At 42.4% G+C, this 16,831-nt stretch overlaps 1 long non-coding RNA gene across 2 annotated transcripts; it reads left to right on the top strand.

Moving 5' to 3' along the window:
• The first annotated feature begins 2,662 nt into the window (after positions 1–2,662).
• LOC134346770 (uncharacterized) lies at positions 2,663–16,217 on the top strand. Of its 2 annotated transcripts, none has more exons than XR_010018019.1 (3): positions 2,663–2,715; positions 5,388–5,459; positions 11,344–16,217. It is a non-coding gene; the product is annotated as an uncharacterized LOC134346770 (long non-coding RNA). The 2 variants fall into 2 exon arrangements; XR_010018020.1 differs by having other exon boundaries at positions 2,688–2,715; positions 5,274–5,459.
• The last annotated feature ends 614 nt before the right edge of the window (positions 16,218–16,831 follow it).

Raw genomic sequence — 16,831 nt, 5'->3', positions numbered from 1 at the left:
TAACCACTTGGCCACGCGCCAACACATAAAGTGAGTAGAGCAGGGGCTAAGTACACATGATGCTGCTATGCTGATGGAGATTGTGGAGGAAATGATTTTGCCAATCCGAACTGACTGGGGTCTACAAGTGAGGAAATCCAGGATCCAGTTGCACAAGGCAGGAGCTGATGTGCTTCAACACCAGCCTCTCAAAACACTTCATCACTCTGGATGTAAGTGTAACTGGGCGATAGTCTCTTAGACAGGTTACCATGCTCTTCTTGGGCACCGGTGCAATTGAAGCCTGCTTGAAACAGGTGGGTACCAAACACAGTCAAGAGGAGAGGTTGGAGATACCTGTGAATTCACCAGCCAGTTGGCCGGCACAGATCTCCAGTGCTCGGCCAGGTTCTCCATCCAGACTGGATGCTTTCCTTGGATTCACTCTCTTGAAGACAGCCCGCACGTCATCTTCAGATACTGAGACCAGAAGATAGTCAGGAGACATGGCAGCGTGTGATGGTTCCTCCCTGTTCTGGTGGTCAAAGCGAGCACAGGAGGCATTGAGCTCATCTGGAAGTGAAGCTCTGCTGTCCCCTATGTCACAAGATTTAGCTTTGTAGAAGGTTATGGCAATTAAACCCTGCCACAACTGTCCAGCATCCCTCGTTGATTCCAGTCTAGTCCAGAACTTCCACTTTGCCCGAGAGATGGCTTCCTGGAGATCATGACCTGCATAGGTGTTCAGCGAAACGGTCTCTCAGCCTGCGTCGGGTCTCGCCAATATATAGAAGGTCCCATTGGAGCACCGGACGCAGTATATCATCCCAGCTGACTCACAGGTGAAGTGTCGCCTCACCTGGAAGGACTGTCTGGGGCCCTGAATGGTAGTGAGGGAGGAAGTGTAAGGGCATGTGTAGCACTTGTTCCACTTACAAGTATAAGTGCCGGGAGGGAGATCGATGGGGAGGGATGGGGGGGATGATTGGACAAGGGAGGCGCGTAGGGAGCAATCCCTGTGGAAAGCAGAGGGGGGGAGGGAAAGATGTGCTGAGTAGTGGGATCCCGTTGGAGGTGGCGGAAGTTACGGAGAATAATATGTTGGACCTGGAGGCTGGTGGGATGGAACCCTATTCCTAGTGGGGTGGCAGGAGGATGGGGTGAGAGCAGATGTGCATGAAATGGGGGAGATGCGTTTGACAGCAGAGTTGATGAGGAAGGGAAGCCCCTTTCTTTAAAAAAGGACACCTTCTTTGTCCTGGAATGAAAAGCCTCATCCTGAGAGCAGATGCGGCGGAGACGGAGGAATTGCGAGAAGGGGATGGCATTTTTGCAAGAGACAGGGTGAGAAGAGGAATAGTCCAGACAGCTGTAAGAGTCCGTAAGCTTATAGTAGACATCAGTAGATAAGCTGTCTCCAGAGATAGAGACAGAAAGATCTAGAAAGGGGAGGGAGGTGTTGGAAATGGACCAGGTAAACTTGAGGGCAGGGTGAAAGTTGGAGGCAAAGTTAATGAAGTCAATGAGCTCAGCATGCGTGCAGGAAGCAGCACCAATGCAGTCATCGAAGTAGCGAAGGAAAAGTGGGGGACAGATACCAGAATGGGTTTGGAACAGGGATTGTTCCACAAAGCCAACAAAAAGGCAGGCATCGCTGGGTCTCATACAGGTGCCCATGGCTACACCTTTAGTTTGGAGGAAGTGGGAGGAGCCAAAGGAGAAATTATTAAGAATAAGGACTAATTCTGCTAGACGGAGCAGAGTGGTGGTAGAGGGGAATTGGTTAGGTCTAGAAACCAAAAAGAAGCGGAGAGCTTTGAGACCTTCCTGATGGGGGATGGAAGTATATAGGGACTGGACATGCATGGTGAAAATAAAGCAGTGGGGGCCAGGGAACTTAAAATCATCGAAAAGTTTAAGAGCGTGAGAAGTGTCACGAACATAGGTAGGAAGGGATTGAACAAGGGGGATAAAACCGTGTCGAGGTATGCAGAAATGAGTTCGGTGGGGCAGGAGCAAGCTGATACAAAGGGTCTACCTGGACAGGCAGGTTTGTGGATCTTGGGTAGGAGGTAGAAACGGCAAGTGCGGGGTGTGGGAACTATAAGGTTGGTAGCAGTGGATGGGAGATCCCCAGAGCGGAAAAAGCTGGTGTGCTTTCTTTGTGATTTCACCAACATGTTGAGCCACGGGCAGATCCTCTGAGCATGTACTGTACAGAATTCCGTCAAGCGACCAACAACCGCCTCCTTTGTTTCCCTGACTTTGATCTCAGCCAGTCAAGCATCTGTCTGGTTTTGCTTTCACAGATGCTGCTTGGCTGCCTGGGCTCTTCCAGCGTTTCTGCTGTTGCTTCAGATCCCAGTGTCCGCAGTCGTATTGATTTTTCCACTAACCTTGGTTAATTTCTGCCAAAGTCAATCCCGACGTCATCTCCGGGCTGATGAACAGGTGGCTCCCGCCAATCCGTCAATCAACCCCACGCTATCCTATCTGCTCCACACCAATCGGCTGGTAGGTTTGGGGCGGGGCGATGTTGCCGGTTGCCCCGCCTCTGAATCCGACCTCTCACCAGATGATTGGAGCATCGGCTGTCAAACACGGGCAATCCAGTGACTGGACAGGCTCATCTGTTCGGATCCGCGCGCTAGCTCGTTCTGGCCAATCGAAGGGGGGAGGGCGTGGCAAGATGGCGGTGGTGGTGTGCGGTGGGAGGCTCGGCTGTCGGCAGCTGCTGTAAGTTGGCGGAAGGCGGCGCTTCCCGGAGCAGCGGGGTTAGGTTCCCGTGATGGAGGGCAGGGTCAGGGCATGATAGGGCTGTTCGTGATGTGGGGACAACCCCGGCCCACAGTTACCCTAATCCTCCACTCTGCGTCCCTAACGCTTCCCTCAACTCCTTACTTCCCCCCCCCAACTTCTTCCTCTTCCATTCCTGCAGCCCAGTCTCACCCCTCCCCACCCTTCTGACCTCTGCTTCCTCACTACCTGTTCCCGACCCCCTGCTCACTGTCACCGTCTGGTGTCTAGATGGGAAAGTTTTCCTTCCCATGCACAAGCTCTGTAACCTACATACACACTTAATTTGTATAAATACTTATTTTAAATTAATATATTTCCATCGTAAAAAGTGGGTTACAAATTTGATACAATTTTTCCTTCTAAAAGTCACTGTTCATCTATATTGTTTTTCTATGGGAGTGTGCAATTATATCAATTCTACCCTTCCCCATTCTTGGAATTGAATTAGAAGATCAGTCATGACCTTAATGAATGACAGAACATGCTTCAATGCCAATTTCACTACCTTTCCTTACTTTTCTTTCACGTGGAGTACAAAATTAAAAGCGAATGAGTGACACGTGAATGTGCGGGAAATCAAGCATACGGACCTTGTCTATGTACAGATAGATTAGTTTACTTGGGTTTGTGCTTGCTATTGTACTTGTAGAACATTACGCCTTTCAAACTTGTGCTTGCTGACCTACGTTGCTTTCCATTTACGTTGCACCTATTTTAAAATTCTCATTGTTTTTGAATCCAAAGCTTGCTCCTCCCGAATAAACATCCATACACCCTTTTTATTACAAAAGTTTATTTATCAACATTGCACAATAATCATTTTAGTTACATATTAAAGTACAGTTATTACTATCTGCAACATATTCATGTCGCTGAGGGGCTCCTTACAACATTTTTTATATCCTACAATCCTAGGTTCTTGAACATCCAGGAATTTAATCTGTCCATCTGTGGCTTTTATTCCACTGGAGGAGCTTAAGAAGCTCTTAACGCAGGAATGTGCAGTTAATGGAGGAATATGAGTGTTATGTTAGTAAAAGAGATTAGATTGACATTTAATTATTAGTTTGGCAGATTGTTGTGGGCTGAGGGATCTTCTTGTGCTGTACTTTCTTATGTTCTATGATACTTTAAAACAATTTTTTATTGAGATTTCCTTAATATTTTCTTTTTGATAAGTAGCAAATAAATTCCAATGATTTTAAAACTGCAGAACAATATGGAAATTAGAACTGATAAATTAATCTTCAATCAGTCATACTAAGTGTACCATATAGTAACAACTACGCATTCTGTTCTACTTCCAAGTTTCAGCAGCAGAGAAGGACATGCTGCTGCTGTTTTACGTAGTGTTTTTCGCTCTCATCATCATCATCAGGTATCATGCCCAGTTTGAGCTTTGACTGCCATGGCCCACACACTCTTGTTTCAGGTCAAGTGGATCAATTCATTGATATTCATTTCCAGTTGTCTGGCTGCTGTCTCCATCATCATTTATCTTTGCCTTCCTTTTGCTTTCTTCCCTTCAATCTTTCCCATAATTACCATGCATTCTAACTCCTCTTTCCTAATCACATGTCCAATGAGGTTACTAGATTGATTCCTGGGATGGCAGGACTTTCATATGATGAAAGACTGGATCGACTAGGCTTATACTCGCTGGAATTTAGAAGATTGAGGGCGGGATCTTATTGAAACGTATATAATTCTAAAGGGATTGGACAGGCTAGATGCGGATGTTGGGGAAGTCCAGAACAAGGGGTCACAGTTTAAGGATAAAGGGGAAGCCTTTTAGGACCGAGATGAGGAAAAACTTCTTCACACAGAGAGTGGTGAATCTGTGGAATTCTCTGCCACAGGAAACAGTTGAGGCCAGTTCATTGGTATGGAGAGAAGGCAGGTACAGGGTTCTGAGTTGGATGATCAGCCATGATCAAACTGAATGGTGGTGCAGGCTCGAAGGGCCGAATGGCCTACTCCTGCACCTATTTTCTATGCTTCTATGTTTCAGCGTGGAGTAGACCCTTCCAGCCGTTGGAGCCACACCGTCCAGCAACTCCCTGATTTAATACTAACCTAATCCATGGGACAATTTACAATGACCAGTCAACCTACCAACTGGAGGAAAGCGGTGCGCCCGGAGGAAATTCACCCATGTAGTACAGGGAGAACATACAAACTCCTTACTGGCAGTGGCGGGAATTGAACCTGGATCACCTTACTGTAAAGTGTTGTGCTGACCACTACACTAACCGTGCCACCCCATGAACACCAAACTCCAATGCCCTGAGCTGTACTGTATTATAATTTTTGGACCCACCATGCCTCATTTGACCTGATGGCAGAGACATCTAATTATCCCAGTCCCCTTTTATTCATCTAGAATACTGTAAATATTGTTTCCAGCTCAATATTGACTTATTATTCAATACCCCATGAACTGGATTTGAAATGGCTCAAGTAGCCTTTTTGCCTTTTTTTCTTGGTTCCCACAGTATAAGAAAATAAAATATCTGGTTGCTTCACTCCAGTCTGATGGGCTTCGTTGAAGATGGTGACTGCTAACTATTAACGATCTGCTGGAATTAATGTTGTAACCTTATCTACAGGATCTTCGGAAACACAACAAGATTGTCTCTGCTACACAGCCCCTTCAGAGTAGTTGACAGAGGATTATATTTGTGAGTAAATGATTGAAATTGAACATGTTATTGGAAAAAATAGACTGTAGCTTGCTCTTGCTGGTTTTACAAGGTTATAACAAGTCTGTTAATACATCTAGAACAGCTGGTAAAAGTCCTGTGTTTATTTTTGTCATAGACTGATGCAAACCAGAAAGAGTGCATTTTTGAAAGAAACTTCCACTCACTCTCATTCCCCAAATCCTTCCCCTTAGCCTTGGTAAATTTTCCTTCAAATTGTTATCTCTGTCAACATATTCAGTGCCCCACCCATCCTTGAGAGTGCTGCCATATTTCTTATGCTATTGAATTTCTAATTCAAGTTTTCTTCCAATATTTTTTTATCCTTCACGTTCCTTGTGCTATAGTTTTGTGTGACCTTGCCCACTTTCCAGTTAGCAGGTAGTCAAATCAGATTTATTATCTGTGTTTTGTGATTGTAGGACAGTGCCAAGATATAAAATTACCGTAAATTTCAAAAATAAATAATAGTGTAATTAAAAGGAATAAGGAGGTTGTGTTCATGGACTATTCAGAAATCGGATGTCAGAGGGGAAGAAGCTGCCTGAATTCTTTCAGGCTCCTGCACCTACTACCTGATGCTAGTGATGAAAAGGGGTATGTCCCTAATGGAGGATCCTTAGTGATGGATGTCACCTCTTGGAGTTGTCCTTGATGGCGTAGTTTCTCTGGTGATGAACCATCTCTTTCTACAACCCTCTGCAGCCTCTTGCAATCCTGTCCATTGGAGCATCCATTATCAAGCAGAATACGCTCCACCATATATCGATAGAAATTTGTAAGAGTCACAAGTCATTGCAGCAAAGTTGGCTTTATAGTCATACCTTGTCCTGCTGGATTAAAAACCTGGTCCTTGCTGGATAAAACTCCTTGATTGATCAAGCTATTCCTTATAGTGCAGCAGCATAGTGGTAATGTTGCTGGGCTCGTACCCAAAAGCCTGGCTGACTGGTTCGTAAGCATGTCAAATTCCACATGCTATCCGGACGATTTAAATTCAAGTAGTTTAAATAATTCTGAAATAAAAATCAGTATCAATAAAATACGTAGTTAACCAGGGAAGGAAATCTGCTATCAGTACCCAGCGGGTCATAGATGTCACTCCAGACCCACTTATATGATTAACACTGAAATGGCTCAGCAAGTCAGATGGTTCTGGGAGCAATGAGGGAAATTGGTAGACCTACCAGTGACACCCTAGTTCCCATAACTAGATGCAGAAAATAACTCTTCTGATTATGCCAGCATTTGACATTGATTTTTATTTTTCACCTTGATAAGAATGTAATGTTAGCAATGGGGGCACCCTAGCCCAGCTGGCCATTCAAGCTGCTCCTCATTTAATATGATCATGGCTGGTTTAATCTTGACTTCCGCTTCATTTGGCTGTCTGTTTGCCATAAGCTATGATTTCCCCTAGAAGAAAATGTTGCCTTTTTACGCTTAAATATATTTAAGGATCCAGAGGCATGCAGGAGTTATTGCTGCTCTGCCACAGATCTGACAACCCAGGTTCAATTCTGACTTCATGCGCTGCCCGTGCAGAGTTTGCACATTCTCCTTATAACCATGTACGTTTTCCCTTCGGTGTTCCCGTTTCCCCCTACGTCTCAAAGATATGCTGATTGTTACGTTAATTGACTGCTATAACTTGATGGGGGAAATCGATGTTTGAGGGAAAAAGAATGAGACCAATGGAAGTACCCTGAGCGCCAGAATAGATTTGTTGGGCTGTGTGGCTTTTTTCTATCTACGTTGGGGAAAAATGAGCAAAAATATAAAACAAATGAGCATTCTCAGTTTTCAAAGTAGAACATTCCAAAGGTACACAGTCCTCCAGAGAGGAAAAATTTCTCCTCAATTCTATCTCCTTATTCTGAAATGATGTTCAGATTTGTATGTGAAGGACAACATCTCGACCCTATACAGCTCCTTTCAGAATCTCAAGTGTTTCGGACACGAGAAATTATGCTGTTCATATTCTTTCCACTAAGACAATGTAATTTGGTGTCATTGCTGTCTCTTGTTTCTCTGGGAAACCCCATACTTTGCTGTTTTCTTTAAAATGTTGCAGCAGTAAAACTCTCCACATTGCCAAACGGCACACATCATTAGCACGGAATTAGCTGAGTGAAGGGCAAGTTCCAGATGGAACTTCTTTGTGCTGGTGTTCGTTATGAATGAGTGGCATGGTATTGTAACAGAATATGTGAATGCATAAGCTGGCAAGCAAGGTAGAGCAACTAACCTTGTGAGAGGTGCGAGTGTCTCACCGAAGCCCCTCCTGGAATTTCAGAAGCAGAATCGGGTTTATTGTCACTGACTTCATTGTTCCTTTCCACGCCTTGTGGTATATTGGGTGGCATCCTTGCCGTTTCTTTAGCATTTGTCTTTTCTATGAGGCCGAGTTGCTGGCTCAACGCTCGACCCAGCATAGATGGCAAGTGTGCAAGGACCCAGCTGATTCGAATATGGGGCGACTTCCCTCGACATCCGGCGTGGATGCCACCACGCCACCGGCTGGCTTATCACTGACTTACATTATGTGAAATCTGTTGTTTTGTGGGAGCAGTGCATAAAATGACTGTGGATCACAAAAATATATAAGTAGTGCAAAAGAAAAGCAGTAACAAGATAGAGTTCATGGGTACATGGATCATTCCAAAATGTGATGGCAAAGGGGTATCAGAATCAGGTTTAATATCACCGGTATTTGTCATGAAATTTGTTGTGACATGGCGGCAGTATATTGCAATACATAGTAATAAAAACTGCGGTTTACAGTAAGAAATATATATATAATGTAATTAAATAAACAGTGCAAAACAAGTAGTGAGGTAGTGTTCATGGGGTCAGTGGCCATTCAGAAATCTGATGGCAGAGGGGAAGAAGCTGTTCCTGAATCATTTCTGAAGCTGTTTCTGAATTTTTGGGTCTTCGGGTTCGTGTGCCTCCAAATAGAAACACTGAAATAACTTTCCCCTGAAATTCGAAATAAAATTAGATACACCAACATTGTATGCACTTAAATATATTGGTAGCAGTGAGATGGATGCCTGATACATGCCTCACCAAGAATACAAGTTTCAGAAACCCAAGGAATCGTATGGTGTATGGAACAAGTTAGCATTTATACAGCAGAAGCTAAATTTGTTCTGCAACATTTGTTTCATAGATTCTTCTGGATTCTGTCTTTTCTCCCTTGAAACACTGACAATTTGTCAAGCAAATTCAAAATACTGTGGCTGCTGGAATTTCAAAATGAAAACAGAGAACACTGGAAACACTCAGAAAGCCAGGCAGTATCTGCAGAGAGTGAGAGACAGTTAACAGGCCAGGTTGGGGGCCTTTACTGAAACTGGAATAGGTTTGGTGGGGGGTGGGGGGAGGGAAATGCTAAAGGAAAGAACAAGCCTTAACTGGATTAGTATTGCAAAGCAAGCATGGGCTATTGGGGGAGTGGTAGCATACGTATTGTAGTTTGACATTTTTCTTTTGATTTCCTCTTCTCCTGTTCAGACTACACTGTCTATGTGGTTCTGTTAGCCCTCAAGTTTTGGCCATGCACCCTTTTCGTACCGTGTGTGTACTTTGACCCGTGCCCCAGTAGGCTGCTTGGTTCGAGGGTATTTTTAGAACATAATCAGCTCCTTCTCTTGTTTGGTACCCACGTTTCTACTTTTTGCAGCTCCTTTGTATAATGATCAGGAGATAAGAACCTACAAGTGTGCAGAAGCCAGGATAGCCCTGCCCTGCCACTGTTGAAGCCCAGGGGAGGCAAATACAGGAAACTAGAGCCCTTTGTAGGTGTGTGGGGGACTTCAAACTTGCTGGCTTTTGGATGGTATTGTTATTGGTTTATTATTGTCACATATACCATGATACAGTGAAAAGCTTGTCGTGAATGCTGTTCATCCAGATCAAATCGTTGCACAGTTCATTGAGCTAGAATAAAGTAAAGCAATAACAATGTAGAATAAAATGTAGAAGTTACCGAAAAAGTGCAGTGCCGGTAAACAATGAAGTGCAAGATCATAAGAAGGTAAATTGTGAGGCCAAGAGTCTATTTTATCATGCGAGGCCCTTTCAAGAGTGTGACATCAGTGGAACAGAACGTGTCCTTGCGCCTGGCGGTATGTGCTTTCAAGCTTTTGCATTTTCTGCCCAGTGGGAAGAGGAAGAAGAGACATGTTCGGGATGGATGGTGTCTTTGATTATGCTACTCGCTTTTCTGAGGCAGCAAGATGTGTAGACAGAACCCATAGAGGGGACACACACCAAACGCTGAAGGAACTCAGCAGGTCAGGCAGCACCTATGAAAATGAATAAACTGTTGATGTTTTGGGTGGAGACCCTTCATCTTGATGAAGAGGTTCGGCTCGAAACATCTGCTTATTCCATTCCATAGTTGCTGTATGACTTGCTAAGTTCCTCCAGCATTTTGTATGTGTTACTGTGGATTTTCAGCATTCAGAGAATCTCATGTGCCCATAGAGGAGAGGCTAGTTCCTGTGATACGCCCACAGTTTCTTACCATCACATGCACAGCAGTTGCCATACCAAGCCATGATCCATCCAAGCAGAATGCTTTCTGTGGTGCATCAGAAAAAGTTGTGAAAAGTCAATGGGGACATGACAAATTTCTTTCGCCTCTTGAGGAAATAGAAGTGTTGGTGAGCTTTCTCGCCATGACATGGTTGGAGCAGGACAGGCTATTGCTGATGCAAGAGCCTATCCTTAATGTTATGTGGGTCTGTCACTTAATACATTTTTACATGAGTGTTATGGGGACCCAGACCCTCCCATTTCATGAACCTTCCCCTCATTTCCCCCTCCTATAGCACTTCCACACCCCTTTGCCCCAAGCCTTATTAACAGTCAAAGCCAATCGCTGTAGCCACTTGTAAAACTACTGGAGGACACTTGTTGATGCTGTTGAGGGAAGTGGGTACTACTAGTGGTACCAAGCAGGTTGAGGCTAGAGGTGTTACAACTGTTTTATTTAGAGCTAAGCCTTTTCAGAGGAGATCAAATAGATGAGCTCAAAATCATGATGCAATCCCTTAGGACAGGGGTTCCCAACCTTTTTAACGCCATGGACCAATACCATTAAGCAAGGGGATCCATGGACCTAAGGCTGGGAACTCCTGCCTAGGGGCAATGTGAAGGCTCTCATTCCAGTAGGATTGAGAACTAGAAGGCATTGTTTTAATAGGATTCCCAAATTGGATTCCGTTGATCTCTTGATCAATCTTGTCATGGCCCTGGCACCTGATTGCCTGCCTGCACTGCACGCTCTGTAGCTATCACTATATACTGCATTTTTTCCTCCTTATTACCTCAGTGTACTTGTGTTTGAAATAATCTACATGGATATCATGTTGAAAAATAACTTTTCACTGCATCTCAGTATGTGTAAGAATAATAAACCAGTTTACCATTTGCCAAGGGTAATCTTCTGCTGGTGTGACCTTGAACATGCCTTCTGAAAGTATAATGGGAGCAGGTGGAAACTTTCATGTAGAGAATATGTTTAAGGCTGTGGGCAACAAAGGCATGGGGTATGGGCTTACTGGATGGAGTTTTCAAAGGTATATCATAAGCACGATGCTTGGAAAGTCCTCTTTCCATGCTATGCTATACGAGTGAATTGCAGAAATAAAAATGGAACCAGATTTCACTGATGCTGGGTATCATGATTAGATGCAGTTTTATGTAGGGTTAATACTATTTTGTGGTTGGGACTGTTGGTGGGGGAATGAGATTGAAGTAAAATGACAGTTTATTTTTCATTAATTTAGTGAAGCTGTATGAAACATATAAGGTGATTTTGATTCCCCATTCCACATTCTCTCTCCTGAAGGTGCTGACTCCTGCTGGAATACAACTTTGCTGCCACCAACTGGCAGGAAGTCTCAAATACATCTCCTAGAGGTTACCCAGCATGTTTGAACTAGACAGTGAGTTTTGGATCTTCATCTAACCATAACTGTAGCTGAGATCAGTTTTGCTTTTCCAGCCATAGATGACAGTAGATTTTGATTTTGTATGGAATCTGGATGATATTTTGCTGAAGTCCAAAGACTCCACATGCTCTAAGAGGAAAAAGAAAGTCATCTCACGTTTGTCTTAAATGAATGACACTTTATTTTGAAATAGTGACCTCTGGTTCTGTAGAACATGGAACAGTACAGCACAGGAACAGGCCCTTCAGCCCACAATATTATGCTGAACCAATGACACCTCATTTCTTCCGTCTGCATATGGTACATATCCCTCCATTCTTTGGATATTCATGTGCCAATCAAAGAACCTTTTAAATACCTGTGTTGCATCTGCCTCACCACCATCCCTGGTAGCACACTTCAGGCACCCATCACTCTCTGTAATAAAAGTCTTGCCCCCAATACGTCCCTTGAACTTGCCCCTTCTCACCTTAAGTGCATGTATTCTAGTATTAGACATCACGACTGGGTGAACAAATCCAGCTGTGAGAGGCTATCTGTGCTTCACTTAGTTTTATAAACTTCTAACAGGACTCTCCTCAGCTTCTGCTCCTCAAGTGGAAAAAAAATCAAGATTGTCAAACCTCTCCTTACAGTATATGCCCTCTAGTCAGGCAGCATCCTGGTAAACCTCTTCTGCACCTTCATCAAAACCTCCACATCCTTCCTATATTGGGATAGACCAGAATTTAATCCAATATTCCAGATATGGATTAAGCAGTACTTTATAAAGCTGCAGTATAACTTTCTGGGGGACATCCATATCTATTCTAATCATCAAACGCCATCCATACCAGACCCATTTACGAGCAGTACCACAGCAATTTTGGTGCTCATCTAGATAATTCTTATATATTGTGAGAGATAGCCTCCAGCAGGTAAATAGACAACGTGTTCCAGATTCCAACCACTGGGTAAAATATTTTGTCTTCCTTAACCTCTCTTTGCCATAAATTTCTGCCCTCTCTATTTTCTTGCTGCCTACTCTATCTATGCCCCTTGAATATATACAACAAGTCTAATCTGTTCAATCTTTCCTTGTAAGAGAACCCCCCCCCCCCCTCCATTCCAGGCATTACTAATAAACCTTGTCTGGTCTGCTTCCAATGTATTAACATCTTTTTTAAGTAAGACTAGTAGTGTACACAGCATTCCAGATGTGCTCTTACCAGTGCCCTGTATAACGGAAGCATTACCTTCCTAATTTTATATCCAGTTTCCTTGGCAATAAACAATCACATTCTATTAGCTTTCTGAAAGTATTTGCCACAGTGGCATTTTTGCCAGCATTATAAATCATGTACTAGGACACCCAGGTCCCTCTGAACAATAGACAATAGGTGCAGGAGTAGGCCCTTCGAGCCCTTCGAGCCTCACACATTTAGATAAAAGGTCTCATTTTAATTCTTCCTGGAAAAATCAACGATTTCACATGTTCCCACACACTGCATTTGCAGATTTCTGCCCAGTCATTTACCCTCCCTACTTTCCCTCACAGGTTCCTTGTGTCTGCTTCACAACTTTCCAACCTGTGCTTGTGCCATCGACACAGGCAGAGTGTTGAACCTGATTTTGTGTGGCTAAACCTCACCGATGATCCATCAGCGAGCCTTTGAGACACTCATGTACAGTTACAATGTGTTCATTAGATCGAAAGGAAGGAAGATATGCCTTTCACCACTGCAAACACCTTACAGTTAATGAAGCACCTTTGAGGTGGGATTATTATTCTAATAGGGCCCCATTTTGTGCACAGTTGCTCCTACAACCAACGAAGTGATTGCACAATCCCCCTTAAAAATATTGAGTAAGTGATGAGTATTTACCACACTTCCCTGCTCCTGTTTGAAGTTGTGTTTTGAATTATTTTACATCATCTTGAGAGAGCGGGAAGGCTTTTTGTTGATGTGAAAGACAGCACGCCATAGAGTCTTATAAGCATTGAATACTGGCCATTCAGCCCACCATGTCTATGCCAACCACGGGACATTCTCAAATTAATCCCATTCTGCCTCATAACCTCCTGCACTTCAGCGACTGAAATGTTGATCTAGGCATTTCTTAAATGCTGTCGATGACTCTTTCCATCGCTCTCACGGGTAGTGTTTTCCAAGTACTCTCAACACTCTGGGCAAAGGAGTTCTGGTATTGCAGCTCTCCCTCTTCTAACCCAGGTGAGGGCGTGCTACGCACTGAGGCAAACTGGATGGGGGGGGTCAATCAGTCTTGAAATGAAGTGGTTATCCATGTGAGAACGCTGAACTCTAAACTTTGGAGCTCATCAGCATTTAAAGGGTTAAATCCATGGGTGCACTATATTTAAAAAAAGATGTGATTCAGCTGTCAATTTTCCTTGTACTGTACACTGTTAAGTCATATACATCTGTACTTAATTTATAAAAGAAGTTAATGAGAAACTTCAAACAATTTAAATGTCAATTACAAAGAAAGCATGGTTTGAAAATTCCAGTAATCTGTCCATATTGGGATTCAAACCACGTTCCCAGGTGTATATAATTCATGGCAGATGACATTCCAAAGATCCAATTACAGAGGTTCTGCTAATCTTCAACGCAGGATTGAGTGCAGGAGCACACTGAGCATCTGTCACGCCATGTTGTGGCTGCATTGAGACATGTGCTCGAAGATATTACTGTACATAAACTTTATGTCACGTTAGTAATGAAGTTGAGCTTCAAAGTTATTAGTTCCTTGGACAGATGAGAAATGTGAACTTTACTGTGCTGCTGTAGTTTTGCAGCAGTAAAGAAAAATGAGCCTCTGGATTATAAAAGAAAGTGTAATACTTCAGTTCTTTGATTTTTGTATTACAATATTTATGTTTTATGTAGCTTTTTAAGGTGCTTAGCTTGGGTGAATTGCCTTTGAAATTGAGTTGTGTGATATTAGCATGATGCATGTTCAGCCAGGCCATGCATTGTGAAAGGTACATTTCCTATTTCTGCTGAGCGTGAGTGTCTTTCCTGCTTTCTAGTGTGGGCTGCAGTGTATCAGGGACACCAACAAGCCAAAGATTAAGTAATATCCCGAAAGAAAAAAAGATTGACTGCAAGTATGAAGTCGACAAGTGATGAAAGTAGCCCTGAGGTTGCCAATTAAATAGGCAAGGCCTGGAACTGATAAGTTAATGGGCAGTTTCCCCTTTTTTTTGGCCAGCAAAAGCTTTAAAGTACAGGTTATAAAAATCAGAAGTGTAACCTATTTCCTACAACATATCCAATTAAGCTGAGCCACTTAGACTTTGCAGACTTTGTCTTTCTTCTTTCCTAGTTTGGGTTAACTGATAGAGTGCTGAATTCCTAGAATCATCATCAAGATAGTTCAGTCAGTGAAATACAGACCTGCTTGCTTTATTCATTTCAAATTTAGGAAAAATACATTTCAAGCTGCTTTTACATACGTCACCATGTGATTATTCTGAAGCTAATTAAAATTAGATTTTATCACAACAGCTGCTCATTTTAGGTAAATGATGCACCTTGGAAAAAAAGTTAGTTGCTACATTTGAGTTTTAATTTTTGCTGAGCTGGGGAAATATATTGACTTTCTCTTGTGTGCACCACAAGTGATTACAAATTTAGCACACGTCCTTCTGTTGAAAGTAACAGATTTGTGTAAATAATATAATGTAGTATTTGAGTTGTTAGGCTTCATTGTATCCTTCATTGTTGAATTATTCCTTGGAAGTGAACTCCAGGCACAAAAACAATAACTCCTATTCGAAGAAGAGCAGTGGAGTTCTTTCCAATATCTAGGTCCAAATCTACCCTTCACCACTGGAACTGATTATGAAGTCAGTATCTTCTTGCTCTTTGTGGGATTCTGTTGTGCAAGAATTGGCAACTGTGTCCAATGATGATAATAGTGACAACCTTTTAAAACTGCTTTGACTATAAAGTACTTTGCAATGTTCAGAATAAGGTGCTATGTAAATGTAACTCAGTCTTGTTTTCATTTTTGCCACCTAGGATTTCATGCTTTTAGGTCTGTGGCCTTAAACCGATCATGTATAATGTTTCAGGATCATTTTGCTGAAAAGTCTAAATTCGAAACTGAAATTGTCAATAAAACATTTCATTATATTAATTTCAGTTATTGAATATTGACAAATTAAAGTCCAATATATCTTCTATTATTGCTCAATAAATAATTTGTGGAGTATACTTTGATTTTGCTGTTGACGGTTTTTTAATGCTATTCTTTACATTGATTTCCATATGCAGCATTCTTATGTTTAGATTCTTGTATTTTACAGAAACCCTAATCTTAAAATGGATATTATTTCTATGGCCCAGGGATCTAATAATTCAGCTCTTGAAAGTCCAAGTGAATTATTTCATGAAGGATCCCTCCCACCCTGCTCATAGACTGTTTGTCCCACTTCCATTAGGGAGGAGTCTGCATAGCATCCACACCAGGACCACCAGACTCAAAAGGTTGCCTTCTCCAAGCAGTAAGGCTGATCAACATCTCCAGCCATTAACCTCCCCACCAAAACCCTACCACCACTACTTTATCACTTCTTATCAGGGTCAACTTGTGTACAGACACTCCTGTACCTAGTATCACTTTATGTACATACAATCAATCTATATATATATCTTGTGTATTTATATCTTTTTTTATTATTGTGCTTTTTATCTTATTGATTTTTTTGTGTTGCATCATATCTGGAATAATAATAATTTTGTTCTCCTTTACATTAACTGGAAATGGCATTAAACAATCTTGAATCATGAATCTCTGTTTGTGCTTTCTTTCTTAAATACTTTATTCAGTTTGAATTATATCAGCCTGTATATTTGGAGTGACAGAGCCTCGGTTAAAAAGTACCCCATTGACAAGGGTGCGAGAACTGTGAAATAATTGTTAGTGCTGTCAAACAAAGCTGGCTTTATGATAAATGGCTTTCAACATCCACACCATAAAACTGGCCCCTGCCCCTTGGCTTATTGGTTGGTAAATTTTATTGGGTGTTAGTTGTGCCTCAGTGGATCACACTCTCACTGCTGAGTCAGAAAATTGTGGGGTTCAAATCCCGTTTCAAAGGTTAGTTCACAAAAACTAAGCTGTAGTGCAGAGGGACTTGCGTCTTCAGAGTGAAATGTTAAACCGAAGCTTCTGCTGTCAGATGGATGAAAGCGATGCCATGCAAGTTTTTAAACAAAATTTCCCAATTGAACTAGTTAATATTTATCCCTCTTCTAACTCCATTAAAATTGGGTTATTTTGATGCCATTACAATATTCTTTGCAGGAGCTGCTATGTAAATTAACTGCCAAGTTCCGCACACTACAACAGCGACTACATTTCAGAAAGTTCTTT

Source organism: Mobula hypostoma, chromosome 5, assembly GCF_963921235.1.
Source record: "Mobula hypostoma chromosome 5, sMobHyp1.1, whole genome shotgun sequence".
Classification (NCBI taxonomy): domain Eukaryota; kingdom Metazoa; phylum Chordata; class Chondrichthyes; order Myliobatiformes; family Myliobatidae; genus Mobula; species Mobula hypostoma.
Note: the sequence above shows the minus strand (reverse complement) of the source record. Positions and strands in the feature narration are given on the sequence as shown.